The following is a 13425-nucleotide window of genomic DNA, read 5'->3' on the forward strand; positions in this document are numbered from 1 at the left end:
ATCTGGAAAGTCATTGAAGTTGAATATTTTTGGAGAATACCATTTGTTTGATATACAGTATTTACTTAACTTGTGACCTGATGTTTTATTATTAGTTCAAGTGGAAACATAAATTGAGTACTAACTAAGATGAGAAAAGGAGACAAAAGTGAAATTGTGAGATTTTCAATTTTGGAAAAATGGAGTAGATATACTTTTCCTTATTTCTCCCACTAAGTATAACTGAAAGTCCTGGATATTATATACAAACACACTTAAGAGGCTCTGAAAGGCTCATAAAAGAAGGAAAGCTGGCTGGAAACATTGGGACCAAAAAACAGCATGGTGATGGAATTTCTTGGGTTTTCTTTTTGTCTATATATCGCTGAAGCCGGTAACCCAGCAATACTAACAGGTGCAGAAGAAGCAAGGCCCAACAAAATCCTGCTCTCTCTAGCCAAAGGACCAGGAAAGGTGTAACTTAGCAAGAGAGAAAACATTTATATAACAGCTGCTGTGCTGTGTCAGGTTGCAGGTAGGTAGACACAATTGTATTGCATAGTCATTTTAAGGCTCCCTACTTTTTTTAAAAGAACTTAGCAATTTTAGGTTCACAGCAAAATTGAGAGGAAGGTACTGAAATTTCCCGTGTACCCCTTACCCTGCAATATGCACAGCCTCCTCCATTATCAACATCCCCCATCAGAATTGTACATTGTTATAATTGATGAACCTACATTGATGCATCGTTATCACCCGAAGTCCATAGTTTACATTATTGTTCACACTTAGTATTTTACATTCTGGGGGTTTGGATAAATGCATAATGACACATATCCATCATTATAGTATCACACAGAGTATTTTCACTGCCCCCCTAATCATCTGTGCTCTGCTTATTCATTCCTCACCCTTTCCCCAAACACTGGAAACTACTGTTCTTTTTACTGTCTGCATAGGGTTGTCTTTTTCAGAATGTTATATAATTGGAATCATACAGTACATAGCATTTCCAGATTTGGCTTCTTTCACTTAGTAATATGCATTTAAGCTTCCTCCATGTCTTTTCATGGCTTGATAGCTCTTTTTTTTAGTGCTGAATAATATTCCACTCTCTGGATTTACCACAGTTTATTTATCCATTCACCTACTGAAGGACAACTTGGTTCCTTCCAAGTTATGGCAACTATGAATAAAGCTGCTATAAACATCCATATATAGATTTTTGCTTGGATGTAGTTTTCAACTCCTTTGGGTATATACCAGAGTGTGATTACTAGATCATGTGGTAAGTGGATATTTAGTTTTGTAAGAAACTGCCAGACTGTCTTCCAAAGTGGCTATACCATTTTGCATTCCCACCAGCAATGAATGAGAGTTCTTGTTCCCTCACATCTTCATCAGCATTTGGTATTGTAAATGTTCCAGATTTGGGCCATTCTAATTGGTTTGTAGTAGTATCTCATCATTTTAATTCACACTTCCCTGATGATGCATAATGTGGAGCATCTTTTCATATGTTTTTCTCCCACCTATATGACTTCTTTGGTGAGATGCCTGTTAATGTCTTTGACCCATTTTTTAATCCTGTTATTTGTTTTCTTATTGTTGAATTTTAAGCATTCTTTATGTATTTTGCATAACAGTCATTCATCTGATATTTTTTTGCAAACGTTTTCTCCTAGTCTGTAGCTTGTTTTCTCATTCTCTTGACATTGTCTTTCACAGGTAGAAGTTTTTAATTTAATCAAGTCCAGCTTACCAGTTATTTCTTTCATGGATTGCGTTTTTGGTGTTATATTTAAAAAGTCATTGTCATACCCAAGATTTCTCCTGTGTTATCTTCTAGGAGATTTATAGTTTTGCATTCTCCATTCAGGTCTGTGATCACTTTTGAATTAATTTTTGTGATGGGTGTAAGGTCTGTGTTCAGATTCATTTTTCGCATGTAGATGTCCAGTTGTTTTAAAACCATTTGCTCCACTGTGTTGCCTTTTCTTCTTTGTCAGAGATCAGCTGACTATATTTATATGGGTCTATTTGGGGGATCTCTATTTTGTTTAATTGATCTATTTGTCTTTTTTTTTTAACAATACCACATTTTCCAGATTACTGTAGCTTTATGGTAAGTCTAGAAGTTGGATCACATCAGTCCTCTAACTTTGTTCTTCTCTTTTCATATTGTGTTGGCTATTTTGAGTCTTTTCCCTCTTTATATAAACTTTAGAAACAGTTTGTTGATATCCACAGAAAAACTTGCTGGGATTTTTATTGGGATTGCACTGAATCTACAGAACAAGTTGAGAAGAACTGACATCTTGACAATGCAAACTCTTCCTATCCATGGACATGAAATATCTCTCCATGTATTTTGTTCTTATTTGATTCAGTTCATCAGAGTTTTGTAGTTATCCATACAGAGCTTGTACATATTCTGTTAGATTTATACATAAGCTTTTCATTTTAGGGAGTGCTAATGTTAATGGTAGTGTATTTTTAATTTCAAATTCCCCTGTTCATTGATAGTATATCGAAGTCCCTCACTTTTTGAAAATAAAATCCAAAAACTTTAGTATCACATTATAGGCCCTCAATACAGTGGCTTCATATCAATTTACCTTTGTCTGACAATAGACCACTTCCAAAACTTAGTGGCTTAAAAAAAACAACAACCACTTTTCAGCTCATTATTCTGAGAATCGGCAATCTGGACTGAGATCAGCTGGGCTGTCCTTCCACTAATCTCACGTGGGCTTACTCATCTGGACAATCTACTGATAATTTGTCAGTGGTCAAATAAACTATAATGGTCTCACTCCATATTTGGCATTGACAGGTTTCAATCAAGGTGCCTTAATTCTCTACATATCCTCTCCAGATATCTGACTGAGATTTGTTCACACTTGGTTGTTCCAAGAATGTAAGACAAGAGGTTGCAAGGATCTCGAGACCTGGATCCAAACTCATACAACATCACTTACCTTGAATTATTTTGGTAAAAGCAAGTCATGTCAAATTCAAGGGATATGGAAATACACTATACCTCTTAATGGGAGGAGCAACAAAGGATTTGTGGCCATTTGTAATCTACTATAGAACCAATCCATCCTTTGCAGATTCACAACCAGAAGCAAACTGCACACCAGTTACTAGTGATTTGTTAAGACTCTACTGCACCCAGAAGTCACCTTCCCCTCACAAAATGCACACAAACTTCTTCATTCACATTTAAGATCTTTCCCGTACTGAATGTTTCAGTTCAAATACCACCTACTTTCCAAAGCTTTCTTTAATCCTTAAGGACAGAATTATTAATCGCTCCATTCTCAGAAATATCACAGCACATTAAAAACATCCTCTTTTGCTGTACATATTATTTATGTTCTATAGTATATAAGAGTAATGATATACATTTGTATTTTCCATTGTTCTGAAATATTTTTCATATAGGTTAAGCTCTTACTTTTTTTTGCATGAGGGGATACAATTAAGTAGACAGCTTCTGGTACACAGTAGGTATGAATGATTTTGACAAAGAAGTAAACATCCTTTTCAACGTAAGAATTTCCTTAACAGTCCTTGGTAGGTACTCGTCCTGCCTCACTAGGCTTGCTAAAAGCTATTTTACAATGTTTTCAGGCCAAATCCCACTCATTGGTCCTACATTTCTAATACTTCATGAGAGATTAATCAAAAGACTATTTTAAAAATATTTCATAGTTTGTTCCAATTTGGATGAATGTGATTTAAGCATCTGCTAGAGATGCAATCACCAGGCCTTAAAATTATTTCTTCTCCTCCACAGTGCTTACCTTTGTTTGCCATAAAGTAAACTTAACCTGTGACCTTGTATATTAGTGTTTTTAGTACAGATTAGTTAAGCAAATATTACCAAAGTATTATGTTCATTAAAAATGGATATAATTTGGGAGAGTTTCTTACAAAACCCTTAAACATAAATCTATTTATTTTCAATTTTTTTCTCCCTCTCTATTCTACAGTCCCCAAATTATTCACTTTGAAGCATAACATACAGAGTTTAAAAAAATCACACAACTGCAGGGTTGAAAGAATCTTAAAAGTCTTAAAATCTTAAAAGTCTTAAAAGTCTTAAAAATATTAAAAGTCTTAAAAATCTTAAAATTTAAGATTTTTAAAAATCTTAAATGAATTCAAAGTAATCTATGCCTGTTTCTAGTTTGCCTACAATGGGCAAAGCACTTTATCAGATGTTTAAAATATATAGCAGTGAATAAACAATAATAAAAATGGATTCAATTTTGCAATGTGTACACAATGACCCTTGATTAAGGGTAGGCAGTGGGTGGGCTATATTGCCTTTACACATAAAGGCATAAATATTGCTACATAAGTTTAGAGGAAAGAAACAGCTTTACAGTAGAAGTGGAATTTGAACTGGGACTTGAAAGGGAATTTGGATTTGTACCTATAAGGATGTTGAAAATGGAACTGTATAACTAAAGAAATAAGTCTATAAGTTTAAATATATAAGAAGACTGGAGCTGATGAAGATATTCCAGAAAAAATATTTATAAAAATATTATTGTAGATACTTCCAAATACAACTTTTTAAAATGAATATATCATTCTTCTGTTGAAGAATATATTAATGAAGAATATTTTAATAAGAATCTCCTTGTTCAAGATTATATTCTCATGAGTAAATTTATATCCACCTACTTTCTTTTTCTCTTTGTCCCCCAGTCTCTGATTGCAGCCGCAGGCACTAAGGTAGATGCAAATTAAATTTTCTTTAAAATGCTGTTAAGAGACCAAATGGAAACTGATTAGTTAAAACTAATGAAAAGAAAAATCAGAACTTAGACCAACAAAATATTTTTATCAGGGAGGAGTATATATATATATTTTTTGCAGTACGCAGTCTTCTCACTGTTGTGGCCTCTCCCGTTGCAGAGCACAGCCTCCAGATGCACAGGCTCAGCGGCCATGGCTCACGGGCCCAGCCGCTCTGCAGCATGTGGGATCTTCCCAGACCGGGGCACGAACCCGTGTCCCCTGCATCGGCAAGCGGACTCTCAACCACTGCACCACCAGGGAAGCCCTAGAGGAGGAGTATTTTAATACTAATGTTGTTTAGAATTGCCAATGCATTGTAATAATAAAAAAATGAGATTAATTTACAGTCGTTTATTGGCATTTTAAAATTATCTACTTTTATTGCCTGCACCTGGGGCAAATTGTTCCCATCACCTTTGTTTGATATTCATTGCAGTTAAATGCAGAAGACAGACTAGAAATTACAGTATAGCTTAACAGGTGCTGAGCTAAGGGTATAAAGGACTCTCTCTACTACAACTAAAAGTTCACACCATCATCCTTTTCATTTCAGATACAGGAATAAGGACTACACTCGTCTGCCTTCAATCTTTCCCTATCAGTCCATTCTTCATGCTGCTAGAAATGTGATCTTCCTACAACACAAATATTTCATATTTTCTTGCTTAAAACTTTTTATCTCTCTGCCTATTAGGAAAAAAATTTATATGATTATTAAAGTTCACCATTTTCTGCCTCCTCTTTTTCTCCACTTTTATCATCAGGTTCCCACATGTATAAATGCACACACACACAAACACACATTATTTTTTCTATCTAACTACTTCTAACTCCTAAGAAGAATTTGCCACTTCTTTCTTTGTGCCCACAATTGTAATATTTGTTATGGCAGGGACAAAATTTTTTAACTTGTGTGAACGTTCCTCCCTCTGCCTCTCCCAAAGATGAAGATTTTCCAGCTCAGTCCTCACATATTTAGTGATATAGAATAAAAGAGATTGAGAATAGAAGAAACACAGCACTCCATTCCTAGAACATTTTTCCTCTTTCCTCTTAGCTTTGTTTTCATGACAGAATAAATAATAAAAATAAAATATCACCATTTTGCAAACGTTAATGAAATAATGGATGTAAACAGTAGTCATCCATGGCTGCTAAAATTATTTATGAAAGGATAATGAAAAACTTTATAATGGGTGAGTTAGGCTAATAGTATCTGATCCAAATCTTATCATCATGTTTAGAGAGACAGCACAGCACCAGCTATGACGTATTCTTACCAAAATCATTAGAGCCGAATCTGAAAGGTCTCTAGATCTAAGTGCCAGTTTGCTGGGAAAACGGGAGATAAAGAAACTTTTAAAAAGAAGATGTGATATAATGAATATATACATAAAAGAATGATAAAATGCTATTTGCAGCAACATGGACGGACCTAGAGATTATTATACTAAGTGAAGTCAGACAAAGAAAAATATCATATGATATCACTCATATATGGAATCTAATTTTAAAAACTGATACAAATGAACTTATTTACAAAACAGAAACAGACTTAAAGTATCAAAAACAAACTTATGGTTACCAAAGAGGAGATGTTGGAGGGAGGGATAAATCAGGATCTGGGGATTAACATGCACACACTACTATATATAGATAACCACTCAACATTCAGTGATAACCTATATGAGAAAAGAATCTGAAAAAAATGAATATATGTATATATATCTGAATCAGTTTGCTGTACACCTGAAACTAAAACAACATTGTAAATCAACTATAATCCAATCAAATTAAAAAAAAAAAAAAGACAGTAGCTTTCAGTGACTGTGAATCTGGAGAATCCCAGCCGGGAAAAGAATGTCAGATCTCATTGTCCTCCAAGCCCTTCAACTCTCCCCTGAAGCCCCTCAACAAAATGGCTTGACCCCCCCAAAAAAAGAAGACAATAAAATGATGCAGTTAGTAATTTTTAAAAGGATAGAGATTTCACATAACAAATTACCTGATTCCTTTTTTTTTGGTTATTTATTTATTTTTTTAACATCTTTATTGGAGTATAATTGCTTTACAATGCTGTGTTAGTTTCTGCTTCAATAATAAAATGGCAAGGGAAAACAAAGATGAAGGGTGAAGGACCTTTAATTAAAAGACATATCTTATACATGCTATGTGGGGATATTGTTTTTATCCTGACTCCAACCAAACCAGCTGTAAAAATCATCATCATCATCAAATAGTTTTAAGATAAATGTTTAATGATAAGAAATTATCATTATTTTAACAGTGATATTGTAAATATGTTGAAAATAATGCTCATATCTTTTAGAGATATTCTCTGAATTATTGATGGATAAAACAATAAGATTTCCAAGTTTACCTTCAAAATAATACATAGGGGAGAGCTGTGTGTTGAACTACATGAAGTAAGTTTGGCTGCACTGATAATTGTTGAAGCAAATGACAGATACTCATGGTTTTTCTTCAATTTTGTGCATGCTTTAAGATAAAACAAAAATAAATATAATTTTTGAAAAACATTTTGAGAAGTGGGAGACTGTTGACTCAATGAATAACAGGCGTTTGGGGCAAAGTTTGAAAGCACTTTTGAGGTTAGTGAACAAGAATTTTTAGTGACATCAATTTATCCCATTGTGTTACTCAAGCAGTATTAGACTTCTTAGGTGGGAGATTGGGGTGAGAGCACAGAGAATTTGTACAAAAATAATTATCTATGTGTTTGTTTTTTTATCCATTAGAGTTTTATGATGAAATACAGAGAAGCAAGGGAGATCAGAGTATTGGTGAGGCTCCTAGTGAAAAGTTGGACCTTACAAACTCAACTGGATTTTAAAAAATTAAATGCAATGGAGAAAAGACAGCCCCTTCAACAAGTGGTGCTGGGAAAACTGGACATCTACATGTAAAAGAATAAAATTAAAACACTCCCTAACACCATACAAAAAATAAATAAATAAATGGATTAAAGAGCTAAATGTAAGGCCAGACACTATAAAACTCTTAGAAGAAAACATAGGCAGAACATTCTATGACATAAATCACGGAAAGATCCTTTTTGACCCACATCCTAGAGAAATGGAAATAAAAACAAAAATGAACAAATGGGACCTAGTGAAACTTAAAGGCTTTTGCACAGCAAAGGAGACCATAAACAAGATGAAAAGACAACCCTCAGAATGGAAGAAAATATTTGCAAACAAAGCAACTGACAAAGGGTTAATCTCCAAAATATACAAGCAGCTATGCAGCTCAATATCAACAAAACAAACAACCTGGGCTTCCCTGGTAGCACAGTGGTTGAGAGTCCACCTGCCGATGCAGGGGACACGGGTTCATGCCCCGGTCCTGGAAGATCCCACATGCCACAGAGTGGCTGGGCCCATGAGCCATGGCCACTGGGCCTGTGCGTCCAGAGCCTGTGCTCCACAACAGGAGAGGCCACAGCAGTGAGAGGCCTGCGTACTAAAAAAAAAAAAAAAAAAAAAAAAAAAAAAAAAAATCCACAAATGGGCAGAAGACCTAAGTAGACATTTCTCCAAAGAAGATATACAGATTGCCAACAAACATATAAAAGGATGCTCAACATCACTAATCATTAGAGAAATACAAATCAAAGCTACAATGAGGTATCACCTCACACCAGTTAGAATGGGCATCATCAGAAAATCTACAAACAACAAATGCTGGAGAGGGTGTGGGTGAAAGGGGACCCTCTTGCAAGGTTGGTGGGAATGTAAATTGATACAGCCACTATGAAGAACAGTATGGAGCTTCCTTAAAAAACTAAAACTAGAACTACCATATGACCCAGCAATCCCACTAGTGGGCATATACTCAGAGAAAACCATAATTCAAAAAGAGCCATGTACCACAATGTTCATTGCAGCACTATTTACAATAGCCAGGACATGGAAGCAACCTGTGTCCATCGACAGATGGATGAAGAAGATGTGGCACATATATACAATGGAATATTACTCAGCCAAAAATAGAAATGAAATTGAGTTATTTGTAGTGAGGTAGATGGACCTAGAGTCGGTCATACAGAGTGAAGTAAGTCAGAAAGAGAAAAACAAATACCATATGATAACACATATATATGGAATTCAAAAAAAAAAAAAAAGGTTCTGAAGAACCTAGGGACAGGACAAGAATAAAGACGCAGATGTAGAGAATAGACTTGAGGGCAGGGGGAGGGGGAACGGTAAGCTGAGACAAAGTGTGAGAGTGACATGGACATATATACACTACCAAATGTAAAATAGATAGCTAGTGGGAGGCAACCACATAGCACAGGGAGAGTGCTTTGTGACCACCTAGAAGGGTGGGAGGGAAACACAAGAGGGAGGGGATATGGGGTTACAGGTATACGTATAGCTGATTCACTTTGTTATACAGCAGCAACTAAGACAATAATGTAAAGCAATTATACCACAATAAAGATGTAAACAAGAAAATTAAGTGAATGGAAAATAAAGCAGTACATTGTGGGGGTGGATAATGTAGTTAGTGGTCACTAGGCTGGAAATCTCATGAATCAAAGCATGACCTCAGAAAGAGTGGTTGTATATGCAACGTAGAGGGAATGGAGGGTGTGGTCACAGAAAGCTCTTCTTTAATTGATTTTAACAGTTTAAATTTTAAAGAGAATCTAGAAGGGCCAAAATCACTTGAATCTACTTATTCCAACGTTCTTGGCTAAGGATTTGACTTCTGTAATTCTGACCTTACTGCATGATTGATTAACCACTCCCTCAGAGGTATCTCAAGCAAATAACCCATACCAGGCAAGTTTACTGTTCACAAAACACTGCTTTCATAATTCCACTCCTTCACTCAAAACTCTCAGTTCTTCTCTTTCTCCAGATAACTTCCAAAATTCTCAGTCTGTCATTCCCAGTTCTCTCTTAACTATCCACACTCTCTTCATTTCACCTTCCCAATCACTAATTCCCATCAGCCTCAGTTCCAATCAGATGTATTCTCTTCCTGTTTTTTCTTTTTGGTTCTTTTTATTCTCCAAACTTGGAATTCCCTTTCTCCCTAAGATTTTTCATACCAAATCGATAATCCCATCAAAGTCCAGAAAAACACATCATAACAAATGTTGCCTGGGTTCAGATCCTATCTCCACCACATAGTAGCCATCTAAACATGTTGATAATAGTGCCATTTTAAGGGTTGTAGAGAGGACTTAATATATGTAAGACACTTTAAACAATGTTTAGCATTGTTCAAAAACTTTTTCAACACTTATAAAAAGACCTTTTTGCCATGATGGTATTTCCTTATTTCAATTCCTTTAGTAGAGACATGTAATTGTTATACCTCAAAATATTTCCACATGTGACCTTAGGTTCATTCTGTAATTACATGAAAGAAGATTTATAATCTATACTTTTCTTGTATTCATTACATTTAAGCAATATTTTACATCATTAGCTACTTAATAAATGCATATGATTGAATATCAAATATCTAAATAAAATAAGTGAATAAATATATTAATGAATCAGTGAGTAAATGAAAGAGAGATTAAACAAAGTAGCATGAATTTGCAAGTGAAACTTCAGGAGAAATGAATGCTCTCAAATTCCCAGCCTGTTCTACAGGATGCTAATTTTTCACTCAGGCTTCAACCTTAAGACTCCTGAGTTATGCCCCACCATTAATTATTCATCACCTTTCTGATTCAGAAAACCAAAGTATATGTATTTTTCATCATTATAGCTGTCCCTTGTTTGTTAGTAAACTTAATTTATTCCACAAACTTTCGAGGACATGTGCTATTTTACAGAGGTTTCAATCACTTATACTTCAATTAAAAAGTCTATTCAGAAAACTTAAAAAAATATATAGCTAAACTTCATATATCTCATCTATATACCAAGGAAATGTATTAAACATGGGCACAAATCAGTGTTGATATTTTAGATGCTTATCCATGTAAATATTTGCCCTAATTATCTAAGATTCAAATCCATCTATATTAAGGTAGTAAAACTGAATTATCTGAATGCAAATATACTTTCAGATTCTGCTAAAGAATTTTTGAGTGGTCGCTATTGTTCCAAAAGTAATATTTCCCCTAACTTTGATTTAATATTGCAATATTTCATTATCTGATCATTTTGAATGTATACAAATATTGATGTCAAGGTGAATTTCTTCTCTTTTTCTTTAGTGAATGAATGTTAACAGTTTTTTTATTAAGGTATAATTCAACACCATAAAAATCATTCTTTACAGTATACAACTGAGTGATCATCTATGCATTCACAAGGTGGCAAAACCATCACCATTACATGATTCAAGAACATTTTTATCATCCCATAAAGAAAGCCCATACCCATTAGTAATTTCCCAATGCCCTCCCCCCCGACCCCAGCCCCTTGGTTACTCTACTTTTTACTAATCTACTTTCAGTTTCTATGAATTTGCCCGTTCAGGACGTTTCATGTATATGGAATCATACAATATGTCACCTTTTGTATGGAGCTCTTTTCATTTAGCATGTTTCATTTTTAACTTTCATTTTCAAAGTTTATGGATGTTGCATCATGAATCAGTATTTCATTTTTCTTTTCAAGGCTGAAGATGGATATAGGACATTTTGTTTATCCATTCATCAGTTGATGGAAATTGGGTTGTTCTTAATCTTTGGCTATTATAAATAATGCTGCTATTAACATTTGCATACCATTTTTTGAGTAAATATATATTTTCAATTCTGTTGCATATATACTTAGGAGTAGAATTACTGGGTCATAAGATAACTTTATATTTAACTTTTTGAGGAGCTCCCCGACTCATGTTCAAAATGGTTACAACATTCTGCATTCCTACTAGCAGTCTATGAGGGCTCTCATCTCCACATCCTAGATAACATTTGATATTGTCTGTCTTGATTATAGCCATCCTAGTAGGTATGAAGTGGTATTTTGTTGTGGTTGTGCTTTTGATTTCCCTAATGACTAATGATGTTGAGCACCTTTTTTTGAGGTTTTTGGCCATTTGTGTATCTTCCTTAGGAAAATGCTTATCAAGTTCTTTGTTCATTTTTAAATTGGATTTTTTTTTATAGTTAGATTGTAAGGGTTTTTAATGTGTTCTGAATACTAAATCCTTATCAGATAAAGGACTTTAAGGTTTTTTGTTTTTGAATGTTTTCACCAATGTCTCCTAGTCTTTGTTAAGAGGTTTCTTGTGCATGTTAGGGCCTGCCTTCAACACAGAGATAGATCGTTACACCATTTTGACCTTCATTTACTGCTTTCACAGGGCTTGAAAGTCAGCCAGCAGTGACAGTTTAGGACATTCTTAGGTCTGTCCTAGGCATATACACAGCCATGTACATGCCTCTCCTAGGATTTCACAAAACTCTACACATACATGTGGCCTTGTAGATTTCCAGAAAAAACACTGGTGCTTTCAAAGTCCCCTATGGGCATCTCATTCCCCAGCTTTTCATTTAAGTTATTTTGGTCCGTTTTTTTATTTGCCCCAGTTCTTACTGCTTCAGGTAGCTGTGATGGTACATAACGGCTACTGATTATTTTCAACAACACCCTCAGGAAAAGACTGTTCACCCTGTGAGAGGTCTGAGTCAGGTCAAATAAAACAAGTTCTGCCAGTGGGATTTTCCAGGAAACCTGGGGAATTGAACTTTGGAGAAACCAGCTCCATTTCACTCCTTCCAGAAGATGCTAGGTTGCTGGTTTTCACTTTGATTATGGGCTGTTGGTTCTCAAGGCTGCCACAGAACTAGTAGAGAGGGACCTGATATTAGGAAATATTGAAATGCCATAAAACTCACTTTTTTAAAACCGAGATTCCATAAAATCTTGAGTAAAGACTACCCTAATTGTTGAAAGTGTTTGGTTAATTTCCAGAATTTTTGAAAAAGTTGATTTTGATCACTGTTGCCAGTCTCATTGCTTTTACAGAGGAGTGAATATTTGGAGGTTTTTATCCATTCTTGTCTTATCAGTGTTTTGAAATTTAATATAATTTTCATGTTTGTCCTCTTCTGGGGAAATTTTTTCACAAATAGAAAATCAAATATTTTCTAGGCATAGAAAACCTGTGCTCATCCAGTGGTGTTGCATAGAATCTTACTGGGTAAAATCATTCCCTCTATTGTCTTCTCAGAATCCCCAGTTCAAATTCAACATAATTCAACTCTTATGGAACAGAGTATGGAACAGAAACCACAGGACAATCATTTTCCTTTATTCTTGCTTCTTGATTTTATCACTCTGAGATTGTATTATAATACTATGATGAATTATGCACCATGCAAACTACGACTGCAGTGTAATAACATAAATCAAAGAATACATGATATGTTAAAAGTTATATTTCTCATAGCTAAAAATACTATCAGTTCTGATCTAATGATAATAAAAGCACTGACTGTTGTATATAAATTTGCTTTCCTGGACACTAAATGATAGTGATTGACAAAAAAATCAATTTTTCATTACTACATCCATTGTTCTAGTGTTCCCTGCATTCTAAACAGCATAATAATCACTTCCCTCTGTACCTAGAAATCATGTGCCTGCGTGAAAAGAGGCCAAGCCAGAAGCTGGTAAGTGATTGGAT

The sequence above is a fragment of the Mesoplodon densirostris genome, chromosome 1 (genome assembly GCF_025265405.1).
Source record: "Mesoplodon densirostris isolate mMesDen1 chromosome 1, mMesDen1 primary haplotype, whole genome shotgun sequence".
In the NCBI taxonomy this organism is placed as follows: domain Eukaryota; kingdom Metazoa; phylum Chordata; class Mammalia; order Artiodactyla; family Ziphiidae; genus Mesoplodon; species Mesoplodon densirostris.